Genomic DNA, 24,092 nt, shown 5'->3' with positions numbered 1-24,092 from the left:
TAAAATCACACTTAGCTTGGCTACATGGCATTTTTGTTGGATGATATTTATTAGATGCTTAAGAAAACTCATTTTTGTTTATTTACAGTATGAAATAAGTATTTACTGTTATATAATTAGTAATAAGAATCATGTTTAACAACTTAAGTAAATAAAAAATATCTTTTTTATGTATGTATTTGTATCCCCATCACCATCACCGATCCTGTGTTTAAGTGCCAGTATCAGCATCTGTACTGAAGCAGTATCGCTAGGGGTGCAACACTAGTGTCTACACTCACGGTCCATTTTATCAGCTCCACTTACTGTATCTTACTACCTCACTTACTATCTGAAAATAAACAAAGCATCGTTTGATCAGGGGTGTTCACTTTTGCATACAACCATACACTCTGCGGGCACTGTAGCTGTCTGCCACTGTCAAAGGTATGAAAAGTAAATGTGTGTCAGTGGCGGAAATGGAAAAACAACCAATATGCTGGACGGTTACTTCTTAATAAGGTCAAAATCTGGGGCCGGATTCACGAAAGTGTCTTAGGAAAAAAAATCTTTTATTTTTTTATTTTTACCCAATTTTCTCCCCAATTTAGTCGTCTCCAATTCCACCCATTAGTTAGGACTCCCCCAGTCACACGATGCCACCAGCGCTAGGAGGGTGAAGGCTAACACAGGCTTCCTCCGAGACCTGTGAAGCGCCACCGCTTCTTTTCGAACTGCTGCTCACGCAACGTCATTGGACAGCCGAACGCGCTCGGAGGAAACGGCCAACCGCCAGATCTGTTACGTCAGCTAACAGACGCCTGCGCTGACTAGCATCGCGCTGAGTGAGTGATGGGGGGAGAAGGGGGGCATCCTACCCACCCAGAGAGAGCGAGGCCAATTGTGCTGTCTTGGACTCCCGGCCACAGACGGCTGTAGCATCACCAGGGATCGAACATTCTTAAGAAAAAAGTTAGGAGAAATTGTTATTCTCCGAAGAACTTCCTGAGAATTCTCTTATTTTTTTGTTAACTCTATCCTTAAGAATAATTTTAGGAACAAGTGTTATTCTTGAAAATGTTGTGTTCTTAAATGGTTTCTTAACCTTACAATAGCCTCTAAATTTCTCACGGACGCTGTCTTTGCTACTCCTGCCCGTCCTCATCCGTCATCCCACAATTATCATATTTCCCAGTGAGGATTTTGTTTCTGTTGACTGTTTCTTCCACCATCACCTCTAGTTCTTGTTTGTTAATTTTTTAAAACGCTTGGTTTGATATTTTTCCTCATTCTGAGCGGACTAAACTAATAATGGAAATAACAGTTAATACGAATTCAGACTGTATCTCGCGTCATTTATGGTACGTGGGTAAAATACAACATAGCCTACATAAGAAAACAGTGAAGATTTTTTAAGAGAAATCTAAGCCATACTTCAAAACCCAGCCCACAGCAGTCAGCTCAGTGAGATTCAGTCCTTGGCAGTAAAAAATGGTGTGAACTTTTTTGCGAGTGGGAAATATGAACCATTAATTACATTTCCAGTGCATGTGCGACTTTTAGCGGAGAATGGTACGAAATTTACGACTGGCTGGAAAGCAGCTCCATGATTGATTGGGCTTTTTGTTTTGCCTGCCGGACATTTGGCGGCTATGACACCAAGACGGACGCATTTCAAGCCTGAAAAGTAGAGTGTGCGTTTCTGCAGTGTTAAAGCTTAGAGGACATTAACAGCTGCTGCAGCTGGAAATGTGTCTCAGGTCTGCTGAGAACATGCAAACAACAGTTAACGTTATTGATGCCGTACAGTGGACACTGTTTATACTCGGCGCAAATAGACTGTCAGCTGCTGACAAATGAGCCGGAGAAATCAGTGTCATTTCTATTGGTTTTGTTTGTCTCCACAGCCGGACATTTAGCGAAGTGTAAACACATAAACATTTAGGTTCCTTTTAAAATTTGAAGTGGTGTTTACTCAACATTTTTTAGACTTCGCTAACTTATTGTTAGATTTTACTCACTCACTTGATATAAACTTGGTTTATCACTGACCACGGCTACGGACAGTTCTGTTGTGCTTTCGTATTCATGTTTATTATTTTTGTTATAGTGTTTGTTATATATGGCATAGAGCTGGGCGATATGGCTAAAAATGTTATCACGATAAACAGAATTCATATCGTTCGATATCGATACATACCGCAATAAATGTCAAATCATTATTTCTTTCAAGTTTGAAGGCTGATTTTTGCTCCTGGGGGGTTAACTGCTGTTTTAAACTATCCTTTATGGTCTGAACACGACAAACACTCACCAAACAGTGGAACATTTCTCAGATCTGTCATGGGAGAGTGGGAGAAAGTGTCTGCTGAGCTGTTTTTACCAGCTGGAAAAGCACGGCTGTTTTGTAATAGTCATAATTTAAGAAAGAAAACAGATTATTTTTAGCTGGTGCCGAGCGCTCGGCTACCCCGTTACAAACGACATCACAGTATTCAGACAGCAGCTAGTGACGACTGGATATTCAATTGTAGTAGTTTAAGTGGTGAACCGCAAAATATCAACACCAGACAAACAGAGTCCGACTTTTAGGTACGTTTAAACTGAAAGCGGTGCTTTTGTGTCGTGTTTGATCTACAGTATCATTAATTCGCCGTGCTGTGCGAATGACGAAGCGCTGCTTTAAGTTAGCCAGCTGCTAAAAACAGCTAGCCTGGAAAGCTAGCGCTCTCCCGCTCTCCAATGCCTCACAGCTTCCTCAGTTTACTGTCGTTTAAATCAGGGCTGTAATTTACATGAACCCACTTCTTTCTTTCACTTTCGTTGCTTGGGAATGCACTCATACTTAAATATGACTGTCCGAGCGCTGCAACAGCGCTGTAGTTGTGAGGATTGTGATTTAACGCTGCTAAAGCTGGTTAGGATGTACAGAAAGAGGTGAGTTCACTGTAGGTCAGTACAGTTACACCACTGACCTCGTCACTCAGACTCGGTCACAGGAGAACAGATCGCCTGTCGTTCCACTCAAACAGGGAATGTATAACTCCGCGTTTCAGCCGTTGCTAAAGACTCATCTTACTCGTGGCCCCTCCCTCTCTAATCATGTGGAAAAACTCGGAAGTGCGCCCTCTCCTGGCGACAACAGAGTAGTGTCGCTTTCCTTGCAGTAGAAAACGCCTCCAAGGCTTTCGCTGAACATGGAAGTGTGTGAATGGAGTATTATATCGAACATTTATCGAACATGTCGTATCGCTCTATTGAGGAAAAGTTATATCGCGATAATTATCGTTATCGTTTTATCGCCCAGCCCTAATATGGCACTACAATATATAACATTGAAAATATCGTGAGGTATCATGATATAACATTTCTACCATATCGCCCATCCGTAGTGTCCATCAGTGGCTATTTCTAGGGCTTGCCTGAACAGCAGTTCACAGGCTTTGAATACTGATTGGTGTTTCTGAATGAGCACTTGATTACTTACTTAAAAACAACAATGTTTAGGTTTTATAATTACCCATCATTTTAAATGTGCCTGTTACTGCAGTTCAGATACAGCGTTCTGATTCAGGTTGGTGCTGAAGGTTTGACAAATTTAACGAACAGTTTAAAGAGTGATTGTTTTATCCATCACCATCACAGTTTGAGATTTTGTTTAGTTGTTTTAGTTATTTTCTTTGGCTGCTTTGCCGTTTTTTAGCATGGAATGCAGTTTGGCTACTGAGAGCGGAGAGGGGGCTTGTGGAGCTTTTAGAGCTACAGGTTCATCTTAAAGCAGGAGGGCCATGAACACTCAAAGAACCCGTTGCTTAATTAAAGAGTTCTTTGCATCACAAAAGGGTTCTTTATCACGTGTTGTGGATGGTTCTATAAAGAACCTTTTTAAAAAGAGTTCTATATAGCACCCAAAAGGGTTCTTCTGTTGTTACAATGTCAAGGTTGTAACAATAGAAGAACGCTTTTGGGAGCTATATAGAACCCTTTTCAAAAAGGTTCTATATAGTACTATCTTCAGCACAGTCTACATCGATCTGAAGAACCCTTTCATGATTCAAAGAACCCTTTAATCATGAAAAGGGTTCTTTGAATGTTAATGGTTCTTTATAGCACCTTCTTTTTTTTTTTCTTGTAAAGAACCCTTAAATAACCATCTTTTTTTAAGAGCATTTATTTATTTATTTATCTAATTTGCTATGCCTCCCTAGCACACCAACCTCTTATCATACATTTGTCACTGAGCATTTTTATTTACTCAGTTTACTCTCACACCTATGATTTCGTAGACATCTTTGCTCCTTTAGCTTTAGCAAGGCAAAGTGCCGTGGATGCTCAGCGTGAATTTATGATGCTTTGAACTAATCCAGCCATAATTTACCTATTTTTTGTATTTTCCACAGTCATGGTTCTTTTTGGAGGCCTTTGCTGATGAAACATGCTGTAGTAACAGCTACGGTTTTGGCCCCAATTCATCAGAGTCAAAATCTAACCGTAAAATGAGTGCACACAAAATTTCACCAACAGTTTTGTTGCTCGTTAATTTCATCTTTGGCGTATTGATATAATCAAACTAAGTTTGGTAGGAGTGCATGCAAACTTGAGCGTAATAGTAGCAAATATGCCAAAAAACATAATATATGTAATAACATCATCTACAATGCCAATAATAAGGATAAAATAGAAAATAATACCAATAATTTGTGCAAAATCCAGTACAAAAAGAGTTTTTTTGTTGATGTTTTGTTTATTTCACATTTTATTTTTCTCAGTCATCATAATTCATAAACTGGCTTTAGCTCAAACTCCCCCTACAAGCACAACCATTGGCTCACAAGCTGCTGTTGGTTTATTGGCTCCCTACTCAACATCTACATGAATTGGGGCGTGCTACATGTAAATGATATGTAAATGAGGTGCTGGTAGGCTGGCATTTGATTTCATGGACATCATTTGCTCTCAAACCTCCACTCGTTTCCCTGTAATACCAATGTTTCATGAACCAGACACAGAGTAGTTTGTACATCATTAAAAATGGTCAGATCTGAGCTCCTTTTTGATGAATAAGGGCCAGTATGACTTCAACTCATTCAAATTCAAATCTTTGTTTTACAGAAAGTACTGGCATATGCAGTACAGGAAACCAGGCTGGTTTATGTATGTAATTGTTCTCTGTTTGGCAGAAACTCCAAACTGTGTTGCCCAGAGGTTTCTGAGAGAATCCAGTTTCTCACACTAATGATGAGATACTGTCTTTGTAACCTCCTGTCTTTTCCATCTCCATGTCCAACTGACCAGACAGTAACCCAATAAAGGGTGCAGACCTCGTCTCCTATGGGTATGGTATGCAGTTTATGCCCTCTGTTGGACAGAGCGGAGCAGTGCTGTTGCCATTGACAGTCCTTGGATCCACAAAAGTCAGCTTTCAAAGGTGGTTTGAAACTTTCTCTCTGATTCCTTCCAGCTGCAGCCCCACCGGGCACCGTGGGCTTGTTAGGGTTTCTTTTTCTGAGGCGCCGTTCGCTCTATCTGAGCCTGACTCCCAGTCCCTCGCTCTGCTTTGTAGTGGAGAGAGCTTCCAATCTCTCGCTTACCGTTCAGAAATCTCTCCTGCGCTGCAGTCACATCCAGCCAGATGAAATCAATGGGAGCTCAAGGTTACCTGGGCGCTGAAGTGCGCTCGCTGTGTGCTAATGAGCCGCGGCTCGTGTGGAGAGATGGCATTAATAAGATGTGGACATTGTTCCACTAGCACACATCGGACCGCGCCGCGACGCCTTTGTGCCGTTGGCAAAGAGTCGATTAACCTGTTCCTCGCTGAAAGCTTAGTGTGAGGTCTTTGTCTGGACCCTTAGAGCAACAAATGACTACCAAAGTTAAAGAGCAAAAAAAAATCTAATAGACACAATTTCCCCCTGTAGTCGATGAGCTGAGAAGAGCTTACTTCTTTAGTGTTGCACTGGAGCTACAAGGCTAATGTGGCTAACGAGTAATGGCAGCTTATGTGTACCAATTAGCATCATGCAAAAAGGCGAGCCTAATTCTTTAAACATTTGCCTTGAACCGTGTCGAGTTGTTAAGCAGTCTCAATTGTGTGACATACACTGTTAGAAATAAAGGTTCTGTTCAGGTACTTTGTTTTGTTCATCAAGGTACAAACAATGTAAATGTTCCCTCAAAGGTTCAACAGTGGTTTTAAGGTCCAACTGTGAACCTTAAATAAGTTTTTCCAGGTGAAAAGTTCGTATTTGTACCTTTCCATAACCGAATGTTTTAAAACAGAACAGTAAAATAAAAGCCTGGAGATGAGACGGGGTGTGTGGAGTCAGTACAGCTTAGAACATATCATTTCAGTGGATTATGGTACAGTTATGTTCCCTGACTAAAGGTACTGAGATGTACCCTTGAGGGTCCCACCCCAGTGACAAGAGGGGGTAAAGACAGAGACCACCTTTAATTTATTTAATATCCAGCCAGTACATAGAAGATATTCATATTACTGAGATTAGATATAAGAAAATGCCCTTGCGGGAAGAGGAAAATCAAAGAAAAGTAAGTGAAAAGCAGGTTTCCAAAAAAGAAAGAAAGAAAATGGGCCTCCTAACAACCACCTGGAAGACCCGATAGACATCAAAACTGCCCCCATCAGATAAACAGCACTTAAAGCTTTCATCTCTGAGAGAGAGGAGAAAATCAAGCTGCTTCAGATCTGAAAACATCCACAGGTGTTTCTGTCCATCCTTCCACTGTGAGAAGACGACTCAGCGCTGTGGGTCTGAAAGGATGTGTAGCTGTTCAAGAAGAACCTCACTGAGAAAAGGAGATGGACACATCAAACAAAGAAGCTGAACAATGGACTGACCACCCCAGAGTCCAGACCTCAACATCACTGAATGTGTTTGATTACTTGAATTGTGAAAATCATCTTAAACCGTTTAATCCAGAATAGGGTAGCAGCTGGGAGAGCAGAGATTCCCAGACATCCCTGTCCCCCGGAACTTCCTCCAGCTTATTCCAGGGGACCCCAAGCCACTCCCAGGCCAACTTGGAGATATAATCCCTCCAGTGGGTCCTTGGATGACCCCGGGATTTCGTCCCAGTAGACCGTGCCTGGTAAAGCCCCACCAGGAGGCGTTCAGGGGGCATCATGAACAGATGCCCAAACCACTTCAACTGGTTCCTCTCAATGTGGAGGAGAGGTGGCTCTACTCTGAGCTCCTCCCGGATGACCAAGCTCCTCACTCTATATCTCAGTGTGACCACTGAGTGTTATATTAGCCAGGTTGTGAAATACAGAAAGTGCAACCAACTTCTAAGACTGAACTTTGGAGGTGTGTCTGCAGATTCTTTGAGAAACTGAAAGTGAGTCTCCTGAAAAGAATGGAAGCTGGAATAAAGGTAAAGATTGACACACTAAACACTGAAAAACGTGATATTATGTTTGGTTTATTGAAGCATTTGTGTTATTTGCTTTTCTGACACTGAAAAATGAGCTTGTACTTAATGGCTGTTTTGACTGTAAATGAAATAAATGAAGGGTGGTCTCTGACGTTTGTACAGTACTGTACGCCTCTAGAAGAAGAAGGCTTAAAGATATTCCTCCTCATCCTTTACCTTCTACTACAGTGGAGGACAAGCAGAAAGCAGCCTTCACCACAGCATGGAGCAGTTTATGCTACCAGGACGTGAGAGACGGGGCGTTTACTGCAGTCAGACGAGGCAGTGATTGTGTGTGCTTGTCTGTGAGCAGATGTGTGTGTAATGTGGGTGATAAATCAGCTTTAATAGAGCGGGGTGTGTGTCAGGGAACAGTTGGCGGTAAAGCCTCTGCTTTCGAATCACATTTTAGGAGAAGCTCCTCTTAAAGTCACCGTCTGTGACTGGAACACACGGCGAGAAGTCATCAGCAGCGCACACGCCTTTCGCATAACCCTGCTAGAACTGGAAAGATACTCAGCCTATGCATTTGTCTGAGTGGGTGGGGGTGCTACACTTGAGCAGCCTTATGTGAGTCTAAGAAGGAAAAAGTCAGTCAACTTCACATCAAACGGATTCAATACAAAGGCATGTCTGATAGTTCATAATGAGTAATTTGCATATATTTCTGCAGAAATGAGAATAGTTTCATAAAACGCATGTCTACTCATATATATACAGTATATATATACAGTATATATCAGTCAGTAGGGACGGAAATTGACTGATATTTTGAGTTAATATGATGAAATTAAATATTTCCCCTGTAACTCTAATATCAGATGAACTAAGACACTGTTTGCTCCCTGTTGAGCTGCTAGCGAGCAATGAGGGGTGAAAGGGGGGGACTAGGAACCCACTGCTGTGTAAAACAGTTCACGTCTCTCCACAAAGGTGGCCATGCTGAGATAAAATTGACCTGACCTGTTGACCTGCTTGTTCACCTGCAAAGAATCCTGTCGGCTATATGCATTTTATGGGTAGGTGTGCAGGTACAGGTTCAGCTGTGCACCTTAAATAATTTTTTCCAGGTGAAAAGTTTGTATTTGTACCTTTTCATAACCGAATGTTTTAAAACAGAACAATAAAATTTAAAAAATGGAGGCGAGGCGGGGTGTGTGGAGTACAGTTATGTTCCCTGACTAAAGGTACTGAGATGTACCCTTGAGGGTCCCACCCCACCGACAAGAGGGGCACTGCCCCAGTCAATGTTTCATACCTTTTTTTCTGAGAGTGTAGAGGAGTGTTTATTTTTGATCATGTCAAATTATTTCAGTCTTTATTATTGGTTTTTAGAGCTTTTAGCTCTGTAAAATTATCATACGGTGACTGAGAAGACCCAACAAACTGCAAATAAAAAACAAACTGCGAAAGCAGAAAACACTGTCGTTAAAATGGTAACATATGCACTTTTACAGGTGCTCTGCAAATTAACAAAACGTTGCAAATACGTAGACGCTTTGCAAACTCTGAAAATCATCAAAATGACGACACTAGCGCTTCATTTCACAAACATGCTGTAAATACAAAAAACACATGCAACTTCAGAAACACTGCAAGCGTAATAATGGCGCGGTGGAAATGTTTCTGGAGGACACTCAAAGAGGATGGAACCACTCAGGCTTGCAGCATAAACATTCAAATCAAATCAAATCATGTTTATTGTCACATCACCTTTGCACAGGTAAGTGAAAAACTTAGGTGCATAGCCCCCTTGTAGTCCTTGAATGCAAAAATATATTGAAAGTATGTATAAAATACACATTAGAATGTACACATTAATATACACCAGTATTGCACCATTTCCAATGTACAGTTTTTGTACAGTAATATATGAAATTAACCCTATGATATATAAATGAGATGGAGGGTACGCAAGGGGATCGGATATTAATATATAAATCCATCCATCCATCATCTAAACCGCTTATCCTTCTGGGTCGCGGTGGGGTGCTGGAGCCTATCCCAGCTGTCATTGGGCGGAAGGCAGGATACACCCTGGACAGGTCGCCAGTCCATCGCAGGGCAGACAGACATACACAGTCACACACACACTCACACCTAGGGGGCAATTCAGCATGTCCAATCAGCCTGACTGCATGTTTTTGGACTGTGGGAGGAAACCGGAGTACCCAGAGGAAACCCACTCAGACACGGGGAGAACAGGCAAACTCCACACAGAAAGGACCCTGGTCACCCGGCCAGGAATCGAACCCAGGCCCTTCTTGCTGTGAGGCGACAGCACTACCCACTGCGCCATTAATATATAAATATTCCAGATTATACAAGATATGGATAGAAGATACACAAGATGTCAGTCTATATGTGCAGGTAGAGATTTGCTATACTGAAGTTATGTTGAGATCAGAGTGAGTCTGTTTGAGGTGTGAATGCAGTATGGATTGTCCATCATCATCATGATGATTCAGAGGTGCAGGGACAGGCCCCTTGACCGATACACCAGCACTATTGGCTGTTCAGCAGGCTGATGGCTCGGGGGAAGAAACTGTCTGGTTCTAGACTTTCAGTTTCAATTTCAATTCACCGGTAAAAGTAAGTAAACTGGTAAAACTTGAGCAGGTGGCATCACTGTACAACAATGGGAATTGGCTGTAGAGTGTAACTGCACCATTTCAAATAGTAATACCAGCATTGATAACTACTGTAGTACAGCCACAGCTGTCCGGCCACTTCCTATTTCCCTCGTTATATCAAAAACATGACTGCATAATGCCAGACGGCATCCGCGAGCGAGTCCTCAATGAATGGGGGCGAATGGAGCTAAACAGCTAAAAACGAAAAGTTAAAATAGTTCCTAATCACTCGCTCAGAACTTTCCTTTAATTTTAGAGAGTAGAAGTTTGTATTTCACTAAAAAAGCAAAGAAAACATACCTGTAGTTTTCCTTTTTTCCTGTTTTCTAAAATGTTTTATGCTGTTCAGTGTTCAGGAAATGAATCTATTCTTTTACATTAAGTGTTAAAGCATTTATAAACTATGATTTTGCTCAAATGCTCCATCTTAACCCATTCATTTTGGACTTGCTCGGGAGCGCCCTCTAGCATTTGAGAAACCCGCAAGACTTTACACAGTGGTAATTCTCCTCTCTACAAGTTCTCTGGTACAGCTATGACATGTCAGATAGCTAACTAGCAAGCCAAGCTAACCATAAACTTACTGGAATGTGAGTCTCTGTGGTCTAATGAACTTCTGTCAGTGATTTTCCATCACAAAAATCCACCTTTGAGAACCTTCCAGAAACATTGCTGTTGTTTTGTCTCACTTCGACTGTGTTGTGACTGGCTTTGCGCCTTTGTGTTTTCTGTATTTGCAGTGCATTTGTGAGTTTGCAACGTGTTTAATTGTGCAAAGGGTTGGTCAGACCGTAATCATGAATAATCAGTACGATTTTACACCCGTTTGAAACATTTCACCACAGGGAAGCAAAGCAGCGAGCACTGTTAGTGGAATTACGGTGCGGTGGTTCAGCAGCATGGTGCTGTAAATGGGCCTTTTCTTCCAGAAGGTGTTTTCAGCAGTGCTGTCTGAAAAGATGGTGCAATCAGACGGGGTGCGGGAGAGGGGGGGTGTTGGGGTTTAAGCCTTTTTCCATCGTTGGGAAAAGGACTTGTTACTCCTGTCATTTTCAAGTTGCATCAAATTGCACCTATCAGCCGGCCTGCGTGTTCTCTCGGAGCTCTGTGTAAGAGATAAGATGTGGCAGGAGCCTTTTTGGATCAAACCGTCGGATGACGTGTGCTGATTCTAAGAACATGAACTGAATTGTGCTAAAAGTAGTCATGAGAGAGTAAAAGCATTGAAATTCATTATAAGAGTCGAAAAATTCTCGATGATAGTCTGTAGCAATTTGAGTCTGTTTATTGCTTGACTGGTTGCAATTTAGTGCATTCAGGCTCATAAAACTTGTCTTAATTATTAAGGACAAACGTTTGAAAGCTAACTTTTGTTTCTGCTAAACTTATAAGTAACTTGCATATAAATAAATTGTGATGTTCTTTTGGTTTCAGGTAAAAACCGCTTTAAAATGTAACTGTTTAAAAACATCATGGTCTAGTTGGCCAAGTGGCCAACAGTTGGCAGTGCTCTAATTAGGTGTAAATAATGGCTTACTTCTTATTGCCCTATCAGTTCAGAGTGATGTTAGCCAATCGTGGGTGTCCATTAAGTCATCAGACAGTTAGTGCTCTCCTCCAAGCATGTTCGGCTGTCTTACAACACTGTGCAAATGACAGCTTCAAAAAAGGTGCAATAACCGACGCAATACAGTTGGGTAGGATCCATAGTAGTATTGTCAGACCCTTAGTAACCATGTATCTGTAAACTGAAGGACACTGACCTACCGAAGAGGTCCAAACCTGGCATATCTGAGGCTGTGCTAAGAGGCATGATGTACTATTGCCATGTTTACCTGCCTGCCTCTCCTTTGAAATACATTAGCTGTGTCTGCAGAGGTTTCAAAAGGAAGCAGAGAGATAGAAAACATCCCAGCACTGTTTGTGGGTCTGATTTCAGCACGGTTATATCATCCACCACGCTTGGTCCAACCGCCCCAGAGGGGCTTGTAAACCATGTTTGGTTTGATATTCAGCTGCTCTTCAGGTGAGGAGGGAAGGAGGCTAACTGAATGCTTCGGCCTGCGAGTCGGCTTACAAAATGTATTCCAACCAGACAGTTAAACTGTTTCGCCACATCGGAGATGCTGAAAAACTAATAAATCAAGATGGTTTGAGTCTGTTAAAGGAAATGGTCCCACCTGGAAGTGTTACAGTATGAAGGAGAGTCTAATGGCCTTCTTATAATTGCTTTTAACAACACATAGACGCCCATACACAGTAGCTCTGTCCACATACTCATTGGCGTAGCTCTTGTCTATCTGGAGGACTAAAATTCCTACCCCCAGGGGGCACTTAATAAATAAATCCCTGATCACCACTGCAACCTTTTTCCATTTTTGTTTGCAAGTTTTAATGTCTACTTGTGAATTGTCAGCGATTTCACGCCAACTGTTCTGACGAGGATATATTTGTCCCAGTGGGGTGGCGTAAAAATGTCATATAAATAAAAGTAGACAAGCTCTGTCAGCCTCTCTACAGCAGTTTCTGCCATGGACACCATTGTTTATGGTTTGTTCAGTGTGCTGCTGATGTCACTATCATATTGCGGTATTCCCTACTGTTTATGCTGGCATTGTATCTCACGAACATATTCGGAGGACATACAAATACATCTGGTGCGTGTGTACACATAGTTAAAAGTAAGTATACCGCTGCCCTAAAAATGATCAATGTATGAATAAATGAATAAAACATTGAATTTCCAGACTAGAACTGTGCTTTTTCCACTGTTTGTTGGTCCAGTACTGAAGGGTCCAGTTATATGGCGTTTGGTACCTGTTTAAGACTGTTACCAACAGGACCTGATGGTATTCGAGGGGGTTCACCTCTGTGTTTGGCCTCTCCATAATGGATGGTTTTGCTCATATTTGTACACTCATCAAAGAAAAATATAATAATATATAGTTCTTTGTAATTATAGACATCAGTGTGTGTGAGCAGAAAAGTGCAATAAAGTATTTCATCTCAGCACAGATAGTGTTAAGCTAAGCTAAGCTTACTAGTGAACAAGATAGCTAATAATTAATATATTCACACTGTCGAGAAAAAACTGAAACTTTGCTCGATATGTGTGGACAGTGCATTATATCATTTCATGTCAGTGCAGTCTAGTGTAAACAGTAAGTTAAGATAACTAGCAAGCAAGGTAGCTATTTTAGCCAAATGATGCAGTTATTATGACGGTTCCAGTTGTCTGTAAAACAGTTGAAAGGTGAACCACAACAAGAACTGCAAGTTATGTTTCGGTCAGTCTTGTTTTTGAATGTACAGTGGAAAAATGGCTTTATTAAATGGGGAAATAAACATATCTATATATATATATATATATATATATGCCCTAAACCATGCAGATGTTTCAGTAGGCAGCTAAAAAAATAACAGCATTCAGCAGCTTGTGAGCCAATGGCTGTGCTCGTAGGCAGAGTTTGAGGTGAGTTCACTGCTCCCCCTACTGACAAAATATTATAGCATTAAGATTACAGTGACTGTACAGAATGAAATGTGAAATAAACTAAATGTTTTCGCAGACTGCTGGTTACTATTGCAACACAGACAACAATCTCACCTAGCTACTAGCTAACAAAAAGACAAAGGTTTAAGACAAACGATAATTTGGAGCTGAACGCACCTATTTGCGTTTATAAGCCCTCAAAATTGAAGTCAGCTTCTTGTTTGAATTCTCCCGTTCCACCTTATATGGTGCAGCAGTTACATTCTGGCACCATTTAAAGTGGAACAAAAAAATTAGAACAAGAAGCAGCTTCAGCCTCGTAAAAAAGCGAAAGTTGAGAGACATTTTACAAGAAACTATTCTACTTTTGAGGAAAAGTTTCCTGCTCGAGATGTGAGAAAAGTGGCTGTAGCTAAGCTAAAGCTTAAAGCAGAGCGAAGTAAGTCTGAGTTTTCGTTTATATTTTTTAGCCTATACTAGTACATCAACACATACTAAGACATATTCACAGCAAAGATGGTAAAATGGACACAAAATGTTGTGGCTCCCAAGGTGGTTTGATTTTTATTGAAAGGACAAAATGGCTCTTTTTAAGCTTTGGGTTGCGACCCCTGTCCTAAAATAACATAAACGCTGTATTATTGCGGTGTATAAGATGCTTCTGCACTAGAGGAGTTCTTTGTTGTTTGATTTGTGGGCGAAGTCAATAGTATCAAACAAAAGCGCAGTGTAATATGACTTTACGTGAAACATGGAATAGTTGCAAAACACTGAGACCGACATTAGAGTGTATTTTAAGTGCTACAGTATGAAGGCTATGAATGCTCTGATCACAGATGCCTTCCACCTGTGAGGTTTCCAAAGCAGAACCTTTGCCTTTACAGACTGCAGCATTGCTCACCTTCTTAATCCACCACTTAGCTGATCAAAGTTTTTGAGGCTTGTCAAAACCAAGATAGACTATTGAGTTCAAGGCAGAATATCCGTTTCCCTCTGCTAGGCCTTGTGTGATCCATCATCGTGGATCTGCGGGGGAAATGATGGAGAGACAGCCCATTATTCTTGGTGTCACACATCCATATCCAGATTGGGAGCAGTGTGTTGTGGATATGTGTGATGACAGGCCTAACGAAGCACATGATGAATGGAATTTGCTGAGCTCCAGAGAGATGCTGGTGCTCTGACTGCATGACGAGGCCTTCTGTAAAGAGCGGAGGTCCGATTCGAGTGGTGTCTTAGTGACATTTGACCTTGTAGGTGATTTTGGGGTGAATTATGGTTGGATTAAAGGGAAACAGAAGGTTAAGGTTAATCTGCAGTAAATAAAAACTGCTATGAGGTTCAATATCCTGACAGAAGGAGGAGGGCATAAAAAATGCATGATGTGGAGTTCATGAAATGATGCGTTATTTTGGGACTTTTTATTGGATTTCTTATTAAAGGCTTTGTGAAAGCTGTGACAAAAACTCAAACCTAGCCATAATGCTAGCAGGTTTTAACCTGGCCTTCGTTGATCTGTGTGGAAAAATCCTTCTCTATCTTGTCAGAAAAAATACGAAGTGCCTAAAAATGCATCGTGCGAAGCTTATGAAGTGATGGATCATGATTTTTGTTGGATTTTTATTGATTTTCTTATTAAAGGCCTTGTGAAAGCTACGACAGCTAAACTCAAACCTAGCCCCAGTGCTAACCTTTTCTTTGCTTTTGTTGGTGTGTGAGGAAAAACTGCTACAAATTCTGAAAGAAAAGGAAGAAAAGCATAGAAAATGCATGATGCGGAATTTATGAAAGGACAGATTGTGTTTTTTGTTAGATTTCTGAATGGACTTCTTATTGTTTTTTTTATTAATGACCTTCTGAAAGCTACAGCAAACCTAGGCCCAATGCTAACTGTTTCTAATTTGCTTTTGGTGGTTTGTGAGGAAAAATTGCTACAAATTCTGAAAGAAAAGGAAGAAAAAAATAAAAAATGCATGATGCAGAATTTCTGAAAGGATAGATCATGATTTTTGTTGAATTTCTGATTGGATTTCTTATTAGATTTCTTGCTAATTGCCTTGTGAAAGCACGGCAGCTAAACTCAAACCTAGCCCCAATGCTAACTGTTTCTAACTTGCTTTTGGTGGTTTGTGAGGAGAAATTGCTACAAATTTTGAAAGAAAAAGAAGAAAAGCATAAAAAATGCATGCTGCAGAATTTATGAAAGGATAGATCATATTTTTTTGTTGGATTTCTTATTGGATTTCTTACTAATTGCCTTGTGAAAGCTACGGCAGCTAAACTCAAACCTAGCCCTAATGCTAACCGTTTCTTTGCTTTTGTTGGTTTCTAAGGAAAAATTGCTACAAATTCTAAAAGAAAATGAAGAAAAGCATAAAAAATACATGATGCGGAATTTCTGAAAAGAAAGATCATGTTTTTTCGTTGGACTTCTGATTGGATTTCATATTAATGGCCTTCAAAGCTACAAGATCGAAACTTAAAACTAGCCAAAACACTAATAATGTTAAACCTTGCATTTGTTGTTTGTTTGGAAAAACTATTCTATATCTTGAAAAAAATAAACTGCTTAAAATTATATATGATGGATCAAATCGTATTGAATTCCTTCATAAGGGTCATCTGAAAGCTACAATATTGAAACTTAAACCTAGCCATAATGCTAAGAGGTTTAACCATGCGTTTGTTGGGTTGTCCAGAAGACTGCTGTACATCTTGGAAGAAAATGAAGACGGGTATAAACAATGAACTGTTGCAGAGCTTATGCTTATGAATTGATGGATCATATGCTGTTGGAAATCTTTTTTTTTTTTCTTATTAACAGCACAATAATCTAGCCGCTGTGTACAGTTATTATTTATACAGTCATTCATTTGTCAGCTTGTGTAAATAACTGCTGTATAAATTTGCAATCATAACATCGTATTCTTTTTGTATCATAAATCAAGCCTTCCTATGAAAAACAAACACATAAACAAAAAAGGCCAAAGGCCAAAAATACGTGCTATTCTTCATGTCAGCTCTAATTTGTATTTCTGTTCCATGGTCTTGACCTTTGAACTTGCACAGTAAACACAGAGAGCATGCTGTCACAGAGGCAGCACAGCTGCCAGGCATTACTCACTCATTATTATGTCCGCCCACATCTGTGTTAAAGCCTGTTACTGCGGAGCGGCGCAGGCCGGGATATAATCAGCATGCCCGTCTGGTGACGCGACACTTCAGACAAGTTTAATTACCGTCATGGTGCCGCGAGCCGAACCAGACAAACTGCTGCTGAGTGAACCGGCCCCTGACTCAACAGGGCTGGCTCCTGTTGCATCTTTAAAGGGGCTCCGACTGACCAGGCTGGCTCATTACGCCATGATGGAGCTGTGGCGAGTGAGGCAGGACACTTGATGCAAGTGCAGAGTCAGTTTATTAGTTTTGTTCCAGGCATGGTCAACAGCCTCAGCAGGCACCAAGGCACAGGTAGGTAAAGTTAGCATAGATTTGTAAACTCACAAGAGCAGGCCAAGTTCAAAACTAGGAAAAATACACGGACCAAACAAAAACAGAACAAGGCAAGACCTGGGTAGTTGAGGCAAGCTTATAACAGGCTAGCTTGGTTTAGAAACATGGCCTAGAATTATGGCCTGACGTAGCAAAATTTCGGATGATGTTGGCCGATATGCTCAAAAATTAAATGTAGATTCAATTGACATGTTTTGTCGTTAACCATAGTGATGTTTAGTGGTCATGTTTACCAGTGAAGCCTGTTTTACTGTAACAAAGATGAGCATCTGGTTTCTCTCAACTATGCAGTCTCTGTAAAGATTGGTGTCAGACAGTGGTGAACCATGACCATTGGAGCTAGGCCTTCAGTTTGAGCCGTGTCAAAACTCGGTCAATCGCTTGAATGGTTTTTGGCCTTTCTAGATCAAAAACAGACATTTCAAGCTGGGTTCGATTCCCCGACCGGGCAACCAGGGTCCTTTCTGTGTGGAGTTTACATGTTTTCTCAGTGTCTGTGTGGGTTTCCTCCCACAGTCCAAAGATGTGCTGTCAGGTGAATTGATAATACTAAATGACCCCTAGGTGTGAATGTGTGTGTCTGCCTTGTGATGGACTGGCAGTCTGTCCAGGGTCTTTCCTGTCTTTTCCCCACTGAGCGCTGGGATAGGCTCCAGCACCCCAGATGACCTAGAAGGATAAGCGGTTTAGATGATTGATTGATTGATTGATGATGATGAAGAGACATTACATGTTTTACTTTAAGGCTGTGACAGTCATATTAGCATATATTTTACCTTGTAGCAGCTTCACAGTGACTAGCAGAGAGGCTAGTATAGAGCTGCTGCTGCAGTTTTCCATTTCTAACAACCCACTGATAAATCTGTTGCTCATATTCACAGCCAGTGACATATTTAGGACTTCCAAAAAGCCTAGAGTGATGTTTTTCTCATGAAATTGGTCCCACCTATTGGAATTCAAACCATGATTGGTTGATTCCTCTATTACTTCATAACTTCTCTTCAGCTCCTGAAGTCCTAACCAATAGGAGAGCTCGCTTAGCTATATCTACCTAGAGACCACAGAGAAAACCAATTCCTGATTGGCCAATTTTTCACTTTAAGAATTAAACCCTTTTGTTTCTACACTTGAAAAAAGAAAGAGGAGTAGTACTGTAATACTTGCAGAGTTTAAATGGAAGCATGATTCTATTAAATAAAAAGGAATTCAACTCACAGACTTGCGTTTTTTTAGTTCACAGAAATCAGCAGGCCTTCTCTAAAGGCCCTGAGGGTTCCCCTCTGGTCAAACAACTTCAGAATATTTATTCTGAGCATATTGTGGATATCAGTAGTGTTTTAGAAAACTGGACAAATGCATGCTTTAAACAGGTTTATAAGGAGCTCCAAGTGATGTAGCTGTTAGAGTTTGTTGTATATGATGTTGGGAGTCCATAATCGGTGCTGCTTAATTGAGTTTAGCTTGGCACAGTATGAGAAATGCTGAAAAAGGTGAAAAAACTGACTAATATTGTAATTCATTATAGCATTTTTAACCGTGGCATTACTGTTGCACTGTCTTATTATGAAGCCTCAGAGAAACTAAATATTGTAGTTCTTAACATACATCGTAAACATGTTTTAAAGCTTCAGAATACCGTATTTTTTCCATTTCTGTGTACCAGGATTTTTGCTGATACCAGTAAATATGATAAACTAGTACTCCCCAATGTCGTAGTGGCCAATTCCAGCTGCTAGATCCCCCCCATGACACAGTGCTCCCAAACTGGGAGGGTGAATGCTTACACATTCTTCCTCTGAGTCATATGAAGCACCACTGCATCTTTTCAGACTGCCACTAATACATCATTGGGCAGCTCAACACACTTGGAGGAGAATGCTAACTGCCAATAGTGTTACATCAGCTAATAGACGCCCACATTGGCTAACATCTCACTGAGTGACGGAGAGAACAAGAGGGAGGACCATCCAACCCTCATCACTCAGCGCAACTCTCTCTCTGGGTGGGTAGAATGGTCCTCCCTCTCTGTCCATCATTACTCAGTGATGGGCAATGCCAGCCAACATGAATGTAACTGGAATAACAGAGCTGGCATTTATGCTGTCTTGGACTCCCAGCCATGGATGGCTGTTGCATCATCAGGTTTGAAGTCGCAGTCTCCAGAAGAGAGGGCAAATGCTTAGACCAGGGGTGGCAAACTGCATTCCTGGAGTGCTGGTGGGCCTGGGTGCTGGACTCCGACACCCCCATACCCACGAGCCATGCACACAGAAACGGGCAGCAACAAAAAAGCTTTACAGGATAATGAACAGATGTTCTAACTTTGAATGGAAGTTAAGCCCAAAGTTTTATTACACACTTCTATAACCTGAAGAATAGCTCAGCCAGTTTACATTGAAGTCCCTGTAGTTGCTGAATAATAAGCTTTAGTGTATAATAAGCCTGGGATTGAAAGTGTTAATGGAAAAATACTGTGTTCCAAACAATGTTGGACCATTCATCATGACTTTCACGCCATGTAAGAGCAGCTGATATTTTCAAGTTATGAAAAAGCCTTGATTTTGTTGTTACAGTGACGATGTACACAACCAGACTGCTAAACAAGACACGGGTGATGGTGATGACGAGGGGGCTGAGCCAGTACTGGGCCGGAGTTGCTCATATGGACGTGGTATCATTGTGTTCACAGCCCTCCCTTCTTCTGCCTGCTTTGTAGCTTATGTTCCTTGCCTTTCTATGCCTTTTCTTTCCTTCCCTCCACTTCCCTTCCTTCTGTGACCTCACTGCTATTTGAGCTTTTTCAGATGTTTTTTAATATATATTCAGAGCGTCCCTGTGCTTGCTTGTCATGAAGGACAGGTCCTCACGTCCTGCGTTTTTGTTATCGGAATATAGCTGTTCGCTGTCAGCCGCAGCCATGTGAGCGTGCGCGCATACGTGTGTGTGGGCAGACTCGTAAACTGTGTGAAGATAACAGTGGACAGCACTCCTAAATCATGCTGTCACATTACCATGTGGCTACAGCAGACCAGTTGACCCCTCGGCTGCCACCGCCTCGCGAGGTACTAAGTCACTGTAGATATTGTTGCTGATAGCCTGGGGGCTCAGGCTCGCTGACAGGTGACCGGCGGTCTGTGCTACAGCACATGGAGAGCTTTATTACAAGCTGGGTGAAGTCTATAACATTGTAATTACCAACTAAAACTTACCAGCTGTATTTTTCTGTATGTAAGTATTGAGGTCTGTGGTTTCAGGCATAAACTGTCCTCTAGACAAGATGTAATTGTGTCTTTGTGTCACCAATAAGACCCCCATCCTATCTATTTATCTATCTATCTATTTTTACTCTGTAATTTAGATGAAAACATCTACGTTATATAATCAGTAGCTGTAATCCCAGGAAATATGTGGTTATTAGCATTACAAGCTTGGCAGGCCTCCATCTGCAGATGATATTCAGATAAAAATACATTTGTTGCGCTGTGGTTCAAGTAAGATGAATAAATGATGTTAATCTTTCAGCTAGCTTGCACATGCCTGTTTCTAAGACTTAAGCTGTGCTTTGCATTGGTAATACTCTTGTACAGTTGCACTTATCTGTGTAATGATATTACAGATACACTGTAAATTGTCTGGCAGAAGTCTTGAGATGTGAGCTACAAGGCTGATTATTAAAGCATGAGGATAAGTCTAGTTTAATATGATGTAGTTCATATTTATTAATGTGGGACTGGATGTTATTGTTAAATCACATATGGGATTCCATAATCAGCATATGTTAGGGTTAGTGTTACAGTTGGGCTTAGAGATGGAGTTGAAATGGGGTTACAGTTGGGCTGAGATTGTAGTGTCAGTTGGGGCTGGGTTTGAGTCGTGGTTGCGGTTGGAATTTTCTGGTTACAGTTATGGTTAAGGTGAGAGTTCAGGTTTAGCTTGCAGTTGGAGTTGAAGTGGGGGTTGGTGCTAGGGTTTAGGTTGAAATTGGAGTTTAGGTTGGAGTTGAGGTTTAGATTCTGACTGAGTTTGGGTTTAGGTTATGGTTGGAGTTGGGGTTTAGGTTATGGTTGGACTTTGGGTTTAGACAATGGTTCATGTTGGTGTTTGGCTTTAGGTCGATTGTAATTTGGGTTTAGGTTATGCTTGGAGTTTGGATTAAGATTATGATTAGGGTTGGAGTTTGGGTTATGGTTTTATGGTTGAAGTTGGAGTTTAGGTTATGGTTATGGTTGGAGTTTGGGTTTAGGTTATAGTTGGGGTTTGAGTTTAGGTTATGGTTAGGGTTGAAGTTGAGGGTTTAGTTTATGGTTAGAGTTGGGGTTTAAGTTATGTTTGAAGTTGGGGTTTAGATTATGGATAGGGTTGGAGTTGAGTGTTTAGCTTAGGGTTGGATTTGAGGGTTTAGGTTAGGGTTGGAGTTGGGGTTTAGGTTATGGTTAGGGTTGGAATTGCAGGTTTAGGTTGGGGTTGGCTTAGGTTGCAGTTGTGGTTGAGGTTTAGGTTACAGGTGGTTGAAGTTGCGGTTTAAGTTATGGTTGGAGTTTGACTTCAGGTTACAATTAGGGTTGAAGTTGGGGTTTAGATTACAGGTCGAGTTGAGGTTGCGGTTGGAGCTAGAGCTTAGGTTGCAGTTGCAGTTGAGGTGTAGGTTACAACTGGAGTTCAGATTGGGGTTGGTTTTTAGTTTACAGTTGGGATTGGGGTTGAGGTTTGGGTTACATTTGGGGTGGAGGTTGAGGTTAGACTTACCTTAGACTAGAGGTTAGACTAGAGGTTGGAATTGGGGTTTCGATTACAATTGAGATTGATGTCGGTTTGGTGTTGGGTTTAAATTTACAGTTGGGGTTTGGATTGGTTTTTATGTTACAGTTGGGTTTGAGGCTTAGGTTACAGTTGGGCTTGGGGGTTGAGGTTTCATTTAGAGTTGGGGTATAGGTTACGTTTAGGGTGGAGGTTTAGGTTACATCTGGGGTTGAGGTTGAGGTTTGAGTTGGGATTTAAGTTGTAGCTGGGGTTAAGGTTGGGATTACATTAGATTACATTAGGGCTTAGGGTTATTGTGTGGGGTTATGGTTGGGGCTAGTGTTAAGGTCCTCAACCAAACAAACTGCTGCTTATCGACTGGACCTGTTGTGCCAAACAGATCTCACTTACCTCAAGAAATAAATCTGCATAATCAAATTGACCAAAACCTTTCTTTTAGAGATCAATTAGGATGTTCCGCTTTAAAGGCTTAGGCACACGCGTACCTCTTTCACTGTGTACTAGAAGCATTAGTCCAGAAGGAGTGCTGTTCAGGAGTGCTCTGCTCCATAGCTAATTGAATCAGGCCCATTGCCCACTGCAGTAAAGAGTGCACCTGCATGTCATATAATATAATGTGACAAATGTGATTAGGTATAATTAGATCAGCTGACTGTTTGGTTGGAATTAATCTGCCTAAATACACAGTGTGTACAGACAGGGAGAGCTCCAAATGGAGCCCTGCTGAACGCCATTAGGAGCCAGCGTAAAGCAGAGAAGACAAACAGGCTGTGGAGACAGTATGGTTCCACAGAGCCACACACAGTCACACTGAGTAATGACTTCTCAGTGACTAATGGATTCTCTTATCCACCGCTTGCTTACTGACTCGCTGCTTGACTTTGCCTTCGCTGTGCTGAAACAAAGAGCTCTTTTCATTGCATTCTTGGAGAAGAGCCTTACTAATTACAATGATCTGACATCAAAAAGGCTTTAATGTATGAGACTGTAAAGGATTAGATATTCATTTGGAACAAAGAAAGTGTAAATTATAGGTTGTGTTCAGGCTGCAGGCAAATTGGATTTGTTGCTCAAGTCAGATCTTCTGAGACGACTGGCCGCACTGCTATTTGTAAGTGATCAGATCGGATTTGTGCGTCCAGACATCACCAACCTATCCGCTGCGGTAATGACGTAGGCGTCAGTAACTACGTAGCTACACTGGTGATGCGGATTTCAAACGGGGATTCAGGAGAGATGGGGATGCAGCATCTCATCCTCCAAACTCTAGAAATCTCTGGAATAAGTATGAATCTTTGGCGCCGTTCTCGGACTTCCATCACTCTGGATTTGACATCGTCATTATTTGTTGCGTTGCGAGTGACGCGAAAGACTTTAAATCTGATTTGTGTGGCTGGAGCATCCAGACTGACACACGTCTATAAAATCTGTTTGGACTTACATTTCGAACCACTTCCAAAAGTGGCTGGGATCTGATTTGCAAAAATCCGATTTCATGTGGTTTTTTACTGTTTAGACTATCAAAATCAATCTGGATACAATCTGTATATTCCAAAAATCAGATTTGGGTTGGCAGTCTGAACATAGCCATAGAGGCCTCCTTGTATTTACATTCTTTGTCCATTTTGTCAGCTCCACTGACCATATAGGAGCTGTGGGCAGCGTCCTGTGACCCATGATGAAGTACTAGAGGATGACCAACACAAACTGTGCAGCAGCAGATGAGCTATCGTCTCTGACTTCACATCTACAAGGTGGACTGAAGAACAAGATAAAAGGGGGCTAACAAAGTTAAACCTACATTAATTAACACTAAAACTTCCTTGTTTCTGCACTCATTGTCTATTTTATCAGCTCCACTGACCGCATAGGAGCACTTTGTATTTCTACAATTACAGACTGTAGTCCATCTGTTTCTCTTCATACTTTGTTACCCTGTTCTTCAGTGGTCAGGACCCCCATGGACCCCCACAGAGCAGGTACTATTTGGGTGGTGGATCATTCTCAGCACTGCAGTAACACTGACATGGTGGTGGTGACATGGTTAGTGTGTGTTGCACTAGTACGAGTGGATCAGACACAGACATCAGACAAGTTTTAAACACTGTGTCCACTCACTGTCCACTGTATTAGACACTCCTACTTTGTTGGTCCACCTTGTAGATGTAAAGTCAGAGACAGTTTTGCACAGTTTGTGTTGATCATCCTCCAGTCCTTCATCTGTGCTCCCAGGACGCTGTTGGCTGGACATTTCTGGTTGGTGGACTGTTTTCATGCCC

The 24,092-nt window shown here is 41.4% G+C and overlaps 1 protein-coding gene across 1 annotated transcript in view; it reads left to right on the top strand.

Moving 5' to 3' along the window:
• st6galnac3 (ST6 (alpha-N-acetyl-neuraminyl-2,3-beta-galactosyl-1,3)-N-acetylgalactosaminide alpha-2,6-sialyltransferase 3) overlaps window positions 1–24,092 on the top strand; it is a 117,250-nt gene that overhangs the window by 72,214 nt on the left and 20,944 nt on the right. The gene's annotated exons all lie outside the window — the stretch shown is intronic.

Source organism: Colossoma macropomum, unplaced genomic scaffold, assembly GCF_904425465.1.
Source record: "Colossoma macropomum unplaced genomic scaffold, Colossoma_macropomum, whole genome shotgun sequence".
Taxonomy (NCBI): Eukaryota; Metazoa; Chordata; class Actinopteri; order Characiformes; family Serrasalmidae; genus Colossoma; species Colossoma macropomum.
This window is presented reverse-complemented; position numbering and strand designations above follow the sequence as displayed.